The sequence below is a fragment of the Peromyscus leucopus genome, chromosome 22, assembly GCF_004664715.2.
Source record: "Peromyscus leucopus breed LL Stock chromosome 22, UCI_PerLeu_2.1, whole genome shotgun sequence".
NCBI classification, from domain to species: domain Eukaryota; kingdom Metazoa; phylum Chordata; class Mammalia; order Rodentia; family Cricetidae; genus Peromyscus; species Peromyscus leucopus.
The window spans coordinates 6,143,334-6,157,003 of NC_051081.1; the positions used below are offsets into that span (position 1 = coordinate 6,143,334).

The following is a 13,670-nucleotide window of genomic DNA, read 5'->3' on the forward strand; positions in this document are numbered from 1 at the left end:
GAAGCAGTAGAAAATGACCTTAAAAATAACTTTATGAAGACCATAGAGGCCCTTAAAGTGAAAATGAAAAATCACCTTGAAATGGAGGAAAAGACAAACAAAAAATTGGAAGGAATAAAACAAACAGGTGAAGGAAACAGTTCAAGACTTGAACTGAAAAGAAGCAGAGCTCTACTGGGAAGCCCCCTTGGGGGCGCAGAGAAAAGTTCAGCTGTAATGTATTGTTATATCCTTCAGGGAGACCATTCCCCACTTTACCCCAGCTTCAGGTATAGCCTGACTTCCCAAAAAATCAGGCTACCTTTCCTTTCAGAACTGTAACATTTGTAGCTGCCAGAGTCTATATCCTGCTGGTTTAACTCCTGGGGCAAGAGGAATGTAAATGCATTCTGCTGTTAGTACTTCTGTTTGATTAGGAAGTCTTTCCAAGACTCTTCAGGAGACTTTTAAATAGTATATCAAGCCGGGTGGTGGTGGCACATGCCTTTAATTCCAGCATTCAGGAGGCAGAGGCAGGTGGATCTTTGTGAGTTCGAGGCCAGCCTGGTCTACAGAGCAAGATCCCGGAAAGGCCAAAGCTACACAGTCAGTGAAAAACCTGTCTCGAAAAAAAAAATAGTATATCAAGCTGAGTAGGTGGCACATGTCTGTAATCCCAACATTCAGAGTAGCCTGAGCTACACAGGGAGGTAAGATCAGGGACAGCAAAGAAGGAATCTGTCTCAAACAAGATGTGTTTCCTTGAATGCTATGATGGGACCCAGAGCTTTGAATATGCCAGGCCAAGTGTTCTACCCCTGACCTACATCCCTAGTGTCCTGTTCTGCATGCATGGTGACTTGAGTAGTGCATACAAGTGGAAGTCAGGGAAGTTGTGAAGAGTCAGTTTTTCATCAAGTGGTTCCTGGGGATTGAGCTCAAGTCATCAGGCTCAGAAACAAGCACCTTAATCACTTGCAGGTATTCTTTTGTTCATTGGTTATGACATCATTTGTTGTTTTGGTATCAGGGACAAGGCTTCCTCATAATGGCCTGACTGGTCTGGAACTCTATTCAAACACTAGGTTGAACCTGCTTCCATCCTTCTGCCTCTGCCTCCTGAGTCCTGATGTTACATTTGTGCACCAACACACACAGCTGCTTTTGCTTTGGGAGGACATTGTATCAAGTAGCTCAGGTTGGCCTCAAGTTCAGTAATATCTGAGTTTAGCCTTGCATTGTTCCCTATCAAGCTACATCTTCCAGGTATTGATATTTAAATAGTAAACACTGAGGCTGGGCACAGTCACATACATTTTTAATATGAGCACTAGGGAAGCAGAGACAAACCTGCACTGCATAGTAAGTTCCAGGGAAATAAGCAAGAGTAAGACCAGTCCTGAAGGAAAAAAAAAAAAAAAAGAAAAAAGAAATACACTGATAATATATTTAGGCTTGTTTCTCAAATATGTAATTACATTTATTTATCATGCCTGTGTATGTATGCCCTTGTGCACATGGATCATAATGTGGGTGAGTTTGTCACCCATATTGTTACAGCCATTACCTGGGTGTCCCCCAATAAGACTGCAATGCCTGTGGGTCAGTAAAGGACATGAGAAGAACCACTCGGGGATGGTTTCAGGGAACAGCATCTGCTTTACTGCACATGAGCAGCCACTTACATAGTGGAAGCCTATCGACTATGATTGGTTAGCACATGACCTTAGATTGAAAAGTCAGCACTGTCCTACAACACACCAGGGTCTCTATGCAGAAGGAGCTCATAAAAGGACGTGTGAAGAGTGGACACCTCAGCAGGCCTGCTCCTGGCTACCCATGCTACTTCAATGTTCACACTTCTGGGAATATTCATGGTGGACCACGCTTGTTACTTAGAGGCACAGTGTACTAGGTAGGCTGACTGCCAGGACATGCCTGCATTTTCCCCTACAAGTATCCCTCTGTATTTTATGTTCCTGAGTACAGAGTCTCATGATCAAAGAATATGATATGCCAATCAATATTATTACTAACTAAGAAGACAACAGCATATATAGGTCAAGTAAGAAGGGCATTCCTGACAGCTAAGCTGATGTCAGTTCCCTCAGCTCCCTTACTGGAACTTCCTTTAATTACATATCCTTCATTGTCTGAAAATGGCCCTGATGCATAGTGAGGATTTTGACAATCTATTTAATCTTAAATTCCCTCCATTTCCTGACTGATGAGGACTTATGAGAAGTTATGAAAATTCTAACGTTACAACCTAGGCAAGCTAGGTTGCCTAGGGTAGGTGTTAGTTTCTGCCGCCGCAGCAGCAGCCTGCCTCTGCTGCCAAAGCAGTTATGTCAGGGCCTGTCACCAGGTGCCTCTCCGCCATGAGCTATGCAACATGTGTACGCTTTAAAAGTGCCCAGCTGAGCACAGCTTGTGTAAGATAAGTTGCTAAATGGTCTCATTAATAAGAAGCCTGGAGCCAGATATTAGGGTGAAAAACTGAGAGATCAGGGGAATAGGACAAGCCTCCGCTAACCTCATCTTACCAACTCCTCAGCTTCCAAAGAGACCTGCTTCCTGCATACCCATGCCTATATGCCTTTCTGTACCTGCCATCTCACTGCCTCCCTCCACTCAGCTACATTACTTTCTCTTCCTGCCCAGCTCTGTCACTTCCTGTCTGTTTGTACAGACCTCCAGACCTTCATGGTTAACTAGTGCTGGAATTTAAGGTGTGTGCCACCATGCCTGGCTCTGTTCCCAGTGTGGCCTTGAACTCACAGTGATCTGTCTCCTGAATGCTAGAATTAAAGGCATGTGCTACCATTGCCTGACTTCTATGTTTAATATAATGGCTGGCTTTTTCCTCTGATCCTCAGATAAGCTTTATTAGGGTACACAATATATTGGGGGACACAACATATCACCATAAACTTGCTCTTATCTCTTGGCTCTCTTCCTCCTCCTTCCTCTCTTGTCTCTTACCTTTTCTTTCCTCTCTTCTTACATTGTTTTCTTCCTCCTGTCTGTCTGCTTCTCTCATGTCCCCACTCTGACAGGGCCTTTCACTCTTTTGCTCCCCTTCCCCCAATAAACCTCTTGTATTAACTCTGGTGCAAGTGATGTGTTTGCTTAGTGGCATACTTTGGCAGGGCCCACCAAAAGGTACCACTTTGCTTTTCATTTTTTATCCTTACATTGGTTCCGAGACTCAATAGGCTCTCCTGGCATTTGGTCTGGCCACACTGGGATTCTACCCATCTGCTCCATCCACAACAGATTTGCTTTCTTGACCACCAACGGCTTTGCCTTCCATTCATCACTGACAATTGGCTCTCTGGTGGGGCTACCTGCCTCTACCATTTTCCTAGATGTGAGACTTCCCTTACTGAGCACAATCCTCGCCTTCTCACCTTTCTCACAGTCCTGTTACCAGGTGACTCACTCAGGCTCTTAGCCCTTAGTGCTTATTCTTGCATGATGATGCACTGAACAGCCTGTGCCTTCTCTCCACTGTTCAGTACTCCATGTCCTGGGGATGCCCGAGGCTCTCACATTCTGGACTTCTCTCTGCCTCATCCTTGAGAACTGTGTCAAAAGCCTCCTTGCTCCTGTGGGATGTCTTTTGGAGACCTTCTGACAACTCTTTTCAAATCAATTCTGGCCTTAGTATACTGTGGACCAGGGAGAACAGAAAGAATTCTCTTTCTTTCTCTTTGCTCCAAGACTCTCTAAATTTTGTAAATGTTCTGTGGGTATGTTTATTGCAACATGGGAGTTAGAGACAGGGAGCCAGCTTCATCCTGCTCAGCATACACTGGTTCTCCCCTACAGTATCTGCTGATCTAACCCTCAGAATGGATGTATGGATCATCTGTCTGAGTGAATCTAATCCCAAATTTTATAGAGTCCAATTCTTCCTGCATTGTTTTCCATGTGGATACATGTGTGTAGCAGGCTGCAGGAGCCAGAGCAGAAGCCTGGGAACAGCCTACTGCATTCCCCACTTGGCTCTGGCCCTTGCAGCCTGCTGACCGATGTGGACACCTCCCTTTTCTTCTGCTCCTTCCGGGCTTTCCCTCACCGGGCAGCCAGACTGCAGATCCACTGTGCTGTCTCTCAGTTTCCACATGCAGCCCTGAAGCTCACTTTCACTCTCAACTTCCCCTTGGCACTTAAGAACACACTGGCACAGTGTTCCACTTTATGACCCCCTCTCTCTTCCTCCATAGACTGAGATTTTATTACAACATCTTGGCCTCAGTACAAATCAATGGCCAAAGTTGGCAAATGTAATTTCCAAATTCTCATCAATTATCAATAATTGCTACTGCCACAAACAAATGATCCACAAATACCTTATACATAAACTTGCTCTGCTATACTTCCCTTACCTCTTCCCACTCTTAAAAGTCTTTTATCTCTGATTTCTTTGTACTCTGTTCTCAAAAGAAAAAATGTTAAGATTATGCTATAAACTCTTATCTCGGGATTTGTCAATTGCTCATTGGATATGGTTTAAAATCTGTATCATATGTAACAAAATTTAGCTTTAAACTTATAATGAAAGGATTACAATTAAAATTCTACACATGGATATATACATATATATATATGTGTGTGTTTGTGTCTTGTTTAAGTTATATGTATGTATATATGTACATATGTGACTTAGATTTAACTCTATATGGGTCAATGTAAGCTGGATTTAAGTCAGTGTGTATGTGTATGTAACTTGGATTCAACTCTGTGCATGTAACTTAGATTCAACTATTGTTTAAGAAAACATTTTAAATAGTAACCATGTGGCTTTCCTCCATCTTGGCTAGTGACTTTGTCAGGATGTAGGCAGCCACATTGCTGGCAATCATCTTTACTAAAGTTAAAGCATACATATCATGTGACACTTCCTAGTCCTAATGAGCTCTCTGTTCATGGTATTTCCTTTTAGACTAAGGAAGCAAGAAGTCTCAAATATTTTGGACTGGTACAGACTTTCGTATGATGATAGAAATGTAAGGTTATATTTCTTACAACATACTGTATATGTGATTCAACCCTGGTTTAGGATATACTCTATCTATATGTTAAAAGTTTTAGGTTATAAAGGTCTATTCAGAGTAACAAAAGCCGATTTAGAAATTTATACCTAAGTATTTATGTCTTTACCAAGTGTTCAACACCAAATTTCTACAGAATTTAGATTAAGTGGCATCATATATTTGATAAACAAGATATATTCTATAATGGAATGTCTGGTCCCCTGAGAAGGTCCTTTTCCCAGGGCTGGGCATTTGAGCAGGGGCCCCAATGGCTTGTCAAGGACAGTGCTGGCCTCTGGGCTCCCTCAGTCCCTGCCCACAGGCCCCACCCCAACTCACATGCCCCTTTTGTCCCGTTCCCATTTGGCCCTGGGGATCTTTCCCCACCTCTTTTCTTTGCCTTCTCAGGAGACAGGCTTAGCAGTTTGGAACAAACTTGTTCCACTTTCACCCACGGAATGGCTATTGTGGTTCCTTTACTGAGCATATTATCTGTGATTTAAAAGTTTTATCTTGATACGAGAAGAACTTCCATTCAAAATCATTATTTTTAAGGCTAAACTTAACAGGGATGGAACATAAAGTCCTATTCTTAAAAAAGCTACTAACTTATTGTAAACAACTAAGGATCATTAAGAAATACAGGTTAATGGTCAGTCACATTTAACAGGAATGGAATGTAAAGTCCTAGTCTTATGAAAGCTGCTAACTTATTGTAGACTGTGAAGGAACACAAATTAATGGTCAGTCATCTCATAAATGATCAAATTCTTTAATTATAGTCATGCTAAGTACTAATATAATTAATTACAGGGATAAGCCTTATTTAGCCCCCTGTATATGTTTTCAAAGTTAAGCTTAAAACAAGTAACTAGGGCTGGAGAGGTGGCTTAGAGGTTAAGAACACTAGTTGTTCTTCCAGAGGTCCTGAGTTCAATTCCCAGCAACCACATGGTGGCCCACAGCCATCTGTAATGAGATCTGGTGCCCTCTTCTGGACTGCAGGTGTATATGCAGACAAAACACTGTATACATAACAAATAAATAAATCTTTAAAAAACAAGTAACTAGAAACCGGCAAAGTTTGTCTATTCAGATATACCTAATAAATAGACAGTTCTTATATGCTTCAGAAATCTGCAGAATGACACTTAAATTGTTTAATAAATTTTTTTGTGATGATAGATACGTCAGCTCCTGGCAGCACCCTGTCTTCTCCAAAGAAGATGGACAGGCACAGAAGAACTTCCTCCTGGAGCTTGCTTTAAATGTGGCAACACTGGCCACTGGGCAAAAACAAAACAAAACAAAACAAAAAAAACCCAAAACAACAACAACAAAAAAAAACCAACTGCCTTTCACCTCAACTGCTGCCAAGATCCTGTCCAGACTGTGGGTAGGCTGGTCGCCCGATCCCCAGGTTCCTACTCCACAGAAAAGTCTGTCGGATCTTCTGGGTCTGAAGACTCGTGCTGCCCTGAAAGCTCTTCCCCCAATGACCATGGAGGGCTCTGGGGTAGCTGTCTAGGTAGCCAATACGCTTGCCATTTTTAATATATTTGGAAGCTGCTCGATCTGCACCTCTGCTTACTCGGGTGAAGTTTATCCACAGAACTCTGGTGTGTGACGACTAGGCTAGTCATAGCTTTGTCAGCTTAACAGGGGCAACCAAGTTATCAGCTGTCTTCTCAGTTCTCTCTGTGCGTAAAATTCAGGCCACAGGCCTCTCTCTCCTAGAGCCACTACTCACAGTTTACCTTGTTACCAGACTCAGAAAAGAGATAAACTCACAACAGATTTCAATGTAACTTTTTACTACTCCTTTATTTAAAAGAACTTGCTGGGCGGTGGTGGCGCACGCCTTTAATCCCAGCACTGGGGAGGCAGAGCCAGGCGGATCTCTGTGAGTTCGAGGCCAGCCTGGGCTACCAAGTGAGCTCCAGGAAAGGTGCAAAGCTACACAGAGAAACCCTGTCTCGAAAAACCAAAATAAAATAAAATAAAAAAATAAAAAATAAAAGAACTCACTCTGTAATGATTGCCCACAGTAATCAACCACATGTGTCTCCTGGTGAATTAGACAGAAGAAGGCGTTTTAAGGTGTAAAGTTTACGTAAGGATATGAAAGCTTAAGATGGGAAGATCTAAGAAAATGTTTTAGGGTCTAAGGTGTCTTAAGGTGTGTAAATTCAAGTTATAAAGGTCTGAGGATGAAAAAGCTTAAGTGGTGATAAAAAGAAAGTGACTTAAGGTGTATAAAAAAATGAAACGTTTCAGATTTCTTTCTCTCACTACTCTGTTGTATTAAGATGCCAAAAGTCCTTAGTCTTAACATTGGAATTCTGATAAGCTATTGATCTAGCTCTGGCAAAGCACCACTAATTTTATCATAGTCACAGGCTTAAGATTTTAAATTCCCTTTGGTTGTTTTTTAAGTATACACTTAAAAATGTTTCTCATTGTACTAAAAACATCTGTCTCATCTATACACACTCAGTCTTCTGGTTAGAGGAGAGTGTTCATGCATTTAACCAGAATCACTTTTGGGTCCCCTATGACTCAAAGGCATGAGTCTACTGCCTTATCTACAATGTGGATTTCAGTACAGATTACAAACAGTGGGAATGCTAATGTGCCCAAAACTTATCTCTTTGTGTAAACTCAAAAAATTCTTGTAAGCTCCAGGGAGTTGGCTTGGATCTACCTCAAACACGTCAAATGAACTCCATATAAGTACTATCAATCAACAGCCTAAGTAAGTGTTCCCACCTACTGCCTGTTCCTGAGGGCAGAATCTCTCCTACCTGTCCCTGGTCTTAGGACTCCCTTCCCTCAATTACTAGGGCTTAAGAAAAAAATTTCCCCCTAAAACTTTTTAATTTTATTTTCTGCCAGCATCCTGCCAGATCTCCTCAAAATCTGCATCCCAGACAGCTTCAAAGTGGCTAGCCCCAAGTGGTCCAACCTCACAAACTGCTTCAACCAGGCCTACACTTTCCTAGCACCAGACAGTACCACAAAGCCTGTACAATGAATGAAACAGCCAGCTATCCCAGGACTTGGCCAGCATCTCAGGTCTCCCATATATGCCAATGCCCCCAGACAACAGGAAGCAGTCTTGAGAACAGTGGCCTTATTCCCACCTCACCAGCTAAGCCTTCCTATTTCCTCACCTTTTTATAATAAACAAAAGAGAGGAATGTTAGTTTCTGTTGCTGCAGCAGCCTGCCTCTGTCACCAAGGTAGTTACATCCTCATCTTTCCACTGTCAGATATATAACACATGGACCCTTTAAAAGTGCCCACCAGAGCACAGATCACTCTCGTCCCATGGTTCTCTTGCCTCCTCCTTCCTCTCTTGTCTCTCTTGCCCATTGTTTCCTCTCTTGCCTCTTACTCTTTTCTTGCCTCTTGCTCCTCTTCTTCCTCTTGTCTGTCTGCCTCTCTCATATCCCCACTCCAAGAGGGCCTTTCATGCTTCCACTCCCTCCACCCCAATAAACCTCTTGCACTAACTTTGTGGTATGTTTGCTTAGTAGCAAAGTTTGGCAGGGCCTGCCAAAAGGTACCTGCTTCACCTTTTATTTAAATTTAGCATTACAGCAGGAAAATGGAATTCATTTACCAATTCTTTCTCAGTCACTTGAGTTTTGCTCACTATTTCTAGTGCTAGTTCAGCAAAACCAAAATATCTAATACCTAATTATGTACTATCTACTCTATTTAAATCTCTAGAAGGTGAGATGACATTGAACAGTCCTTGCCCATTATCTTGGGAAGAATATTTGAATCCAGACTAAAAATGGCTACTCATTTCTACCTGAACTTGGAAAAAAGAAGGTGGAGTCACATGCTAATGGTAATTATATAATGGCTGGACAGTTATTGACAGCTCGTGAATGGGCCCGAGTTGTATGTGGTACTATTGTCAAAACTTGTAAACACTGCTAAAAGGACCAGAAAGCAGAAGGTCATGGTAGGCTGAAGACGACTTTCCCTTCCAAGGTGACACTGCTGGAGTCATGTCTCTTCATATTCCATCACAGGGAGCATCTGGCAATTTCAAAGCATAAGCTTATGTTTATTTACACCATCTTACTTGTTAACATAAAAATAGTCACGATAACTACAATCAAGAATTCTATTGCTCTTTTTGAGGGTGCATTAAGTGGGTTCTATTTGACTGCCAAATTTACGTCATTAGAAAAGTAAAGTTAAGTAAAAGCATTTTCCCATGGTACTGGCTCAGCTTCAGAATCCTGCAGTGCCTTCAAACAAGGCTCAGCCATCAAGACTGGGTTCTACTCTTGCAGAGGACCTGAGTCTGGTTCCCAACACACAGGATGGTTAGCTCACATGCCTATAACTCCAACAGATATGACTCTTCTTTTGGCCTCTGAGAGAATTCAGCATGCAGAAACACACATTCAGGCATATACATAACAAACAAACAATAAAGCTTAATAGAAATTGAAATAAAACCGTAGAGAAAGAGCCACACAATATTAAAAAGAAGCATGCTCTGAACACAGTACATTTACTTGAGATCTAGAAGGCAACTTTTTTCTTATTAACCTATCACCTTATGATATTTTATTTAAATGTTGCATATGGCCAGGTATGGTATCTTAGGCCTTTAATCCTAGACCTCAGGAGGCAGAGGCAGATGGACCTGTGACTTCCAGGCCAGCTAGGACTACACAGTGAGACCTAGTCTCAAAAATTTAAAAAAAGTATATGGAAGGAATGGAGGTGACAGACAAATTTTTTTTCTAGAGAGACTACTCTCTTCAATATAATTTCTGAAGACTATTAGTATATCATTATTTTTCTCACATAAATGATCCTCATAATTATTTGAGTGATTTTATATTGATAAAAGAATCAACTTTTAAATGTTTGAAGAAGTAATTCTGTTGTTTTAAAAGAACAGAGATTTAATACTTGGATTTTTGACTGGAGAGATGTCTCAGCTGTTAAGAGCACATATTGCTTTTGCAGGGAGCTTAATTTTAATTCCATAACCTATATCAGGCAGAGAGAACTTGCCACACACACAAAAAAGTACACATATATAACTTTCTTTAAGGTGTTTTGAGATAGGTTCTCACTATGAAGCATTAGCTGGCCTAGAATTCACTATGTACTGTTTAAGAAAGAAAAAAAGAGATCAACAAAACATATGTACATGCAAATGTGTTAAAGACACAGACTTTACGCCCTGCACAGAATTAACTCCAGATGGACCCTATGCCTGAATGTTCAGGGCCAAGAAAAGAACTTATAGAAGACACTAGAAAAACCAGAGCTCTGTGAGTTAGCAAATCTGCCTTTCTGGCGACAGTGAAAAAAGCGCAATGCACCCTCTCTGCATGGTGACATCACAATAAGGAAATAACCACCCACAATCCACCCATGCTCGTATTCTCTGCAGGCGCAGCCCGCAGATGGAAGATACTCAGGGGCCACAAGTCCCGGGAGTTGCAAGGACAATAAAGGACCTCACGTGCCTAATGGGGTGCTGCGGTGGGCCGCTCCCACAGCCCTAGTAGGACCCCCACACCGGCTCCCGTGGCTCCTCCCTCAAATGGGACAGCGGCCCCTCACTCACCATCTCCGAGCTCATCTTTCTCTCCTCACAGCTCCAAGCAGCCAGTAACAGCTCAGCACAAAGAACAAGATGAGCCTCCTTCACCCGCTGCCTGCAGCATGGGACCGGAAGTATTCTTTCCGTTCTGACTGGCAGTCCATCTGGAAACCCTGATTGGCTACTGAGGCCTGAGCGACAGGAGCAGCTGCTTTAGTGTCGCAAAGGGCCTTAGCACAGTGGTTCCCACCCCTGGCTTCCACCCCTTGTACAGATCTGTCGCAGATCTGCAGAGATTGGCATTGCAGCAGAACTTCAAAGATCTCCGCATTGTGTAACAGTCCCAAGACTGTTCCAGTGTCCAAAGTTTCTTCCGAAAATCAAGGCAATGTCTTGAACTCAGCATCCTGTAAAATCAAAACATACAATGGCACAGAATACACTTTTCTCTTTCAAAAAAAGGAAAGATTGAACCAAACAATCACAATCCTCCCCTCCAGCCAGGTCCCCAGGCCTGAGTTCCTGTGTGGTCGGTCATAAAAGCAGCTAAGAGTTTCCTCAGGCAGTGATTGTCAGGCTTCCAGAGTCAAACCGAGGGGTGATAAGAATCACATAGGCAATAACTGTTAATTATCATTTGCAACCCAAAAGGGAAGTGACCAATGGGGAAATGAATTAACTAAAGGCTAAATTCGGGTAATATCTAAGAAGAGGGAATCTTGTGTGCTCAACTATAATCTTAAACGTGATTGGTAGAAAATGTTAAGAATCTATAAGTTGCTAGGTCAATGGGGGAAATAAAACTGCCTTCTTTTTTCCTGTGTCTCCTATCTGTTCAGGCTATCTGCTGTTTTTCTGCAGGGTTGGGGGAAGTGTGCTCTGTCGCTAGGCAACCTATGTACAGCTAGATGCCTCTGGTGATAGTTAAAGGGAGATCTGGAACTAGAGGAAAGATTTGGGAAAGGAGGTACTTAAGCTTAATTGGTACATCCACCAGGCCTTCTCAAACACGTAGTCTGGACACTTAAGCCTGTTCTTAGAGAGTACAGAGGTATCTCTGATAAGGTACTTTCCTCCATCTGGGGATGGACCTGGCCAGATGCTGCCAATAACGATAATTACAGGGAGGCCTGAACTGGGGTTCTGGCTGAGCATAGCTGTTAGCGCACAGGTTATCCAAATACTCCTAGAAGTGCTTAGGTAAGGAGTTAGAGGTCTATAAAGTTAGTAAGGCTGTAAGAAAGGAGGGTCCGAGCTAAATTGTGTAAAGCTATTACTTAACATCCACCTGACCTAGGTGGTGTCTCCTTGTGGAATTTACCTTAAATCAGGAGACTAGCATGTGGACTGTTATTACTGTTAGTCCTTGAAAGTGGCTAAGGGAGATATCTGATTTCAGTGTTGAAAGGGGAGAAACAGATGTGTTGGGGGGGGGGGAAGAAGTCTTTCCTGAGGCTGTTCTCCAAATACCTTGAATGTATATATCCAAAGAGTGATCCAGTCCACACTTAGCAATTCTTAGGGAAAAAAATCAATTGGGAAAACTATGAAGGCACACATGATTTTCATAACAAAAGGCAGCTGATATATAACAAGCCAAATAACACCAAATGCTCCTTGGAATTTGGCTTCCTCTGAAGAAATTCCTTGATTGCTCCAGGTAGTGAGTTTGCCATAACCAGCTGAGTTCTTATGGTATATTCCTGCAGCCCACAGCATTTTCACCCATCTCTCTTTGGCTCCTTCCACTATCTTCATGCATCTATTATTCATGGCAGTGTCTCAAAGCTTGGTGTCTCAAACATGGTATGGTCTCAAAATGCAACCTAGGCTCCCACATCAGGAATTCATGCAATGAACTCTCACAGTCTCCTCATTGGGGCAATATCTCTGCCAAACAGGTGACTGAAACACTGCTGAGCTGAAGCACAGAGGAAGAATCCATGACCTTTAAATGTTGCATCTTTTTCTTTCCAAAAAAGCAGTACATAGATACCACCGCACGGGTTTCTAGCTTTGGATGTACCTGGCCCCACTGGAACAGAGCAGCAGCAGATTCTGCATGGAGTTTTTTTCTGGGACAGGAATCACCTTCCTTTTCCTTCCAGAGCTGGGTAGGCTGTGCCCTATAACACATTTTCTATATTTCCAGAAGAGCAGATGCCTTCTCTTCAATGGCCTTAACCTCCCTGATAATTACAGCCTGTTTCAGCACATGACCGCCCTCTGAAACTGCTTAGTGCTGTTTTTCTTTCCAAACCACACAGGTTTTATTAATTTCAGCCCCTATTGTTGCTCTTTTACTCTATAGACCTCCATGAGTCATCAGTAATAACTGTACCATAATTATATATTTTGTCAAGACAGACCATTACTCTTTAATTCACCCTTACTCAGTATCATGAGACAGGGGCACAATACAGAGAGATAATACACCAAAATAATACACATACAACACATCTTAGTGACTGTTCTATTGCTGTGGAGAAACATTATGACCAAGGTGATTCTTACAAGGGAATACTTTTAACTCGGGGCTTGATTACAATGACAGAGAACTGGTCAACTATCATACTGAATGGCAGCATCACAGTGGGCCGTCATGGCACTGAGACTTACATCCTGATACATAGGCAGGCAGAAAGAAACATTTCCCTTTGCATTGGTCATCTGAAACCTCAAACCCCATCTACAATGACATACTTTAACAAACATAAACACACCATCTCCCAAAAGCACTTACCTGCTAATGTTATACCAATCATTTAAATATAAAAGCATGAGGGTGTTGAGCACAATATAATGTTATGCCCAGATTGCAGGGACCTCCAAAAGACCACCATGAAGACCAAATTCCATATGTAAAAGCAAAGAGCCTTTATTTTCAAGCTCTGAGTTTGGTCTCTCTGTCTGTCCAGTACAGCAGTGAGAGCTGAGAGCCCTAATCTCAAGCAGGGTAGAGTTTTTGTTGTTGTTGCTGTTGTTGTCTTGGTTTTTCAAGACAGGGTTTCTCTGTGTAGTTTTTTGTGCCTTTCCTGGATCTCACTCTGTAGACCAGGCTG

General features: G+C 42.3%; 1 pseudogene; it reads right to left on the minus strand.

Annotated features, from left to right (window-relative positions):
• LOC114684911 overlaps positions 1 to 10,844 on the minus strand; it is a 278,504-nt pseudogene extending 267,660 nt beyond the window's left edge.
• Positions 10,845 to 13,670: the final 2,826 nt, after the last annotated feature.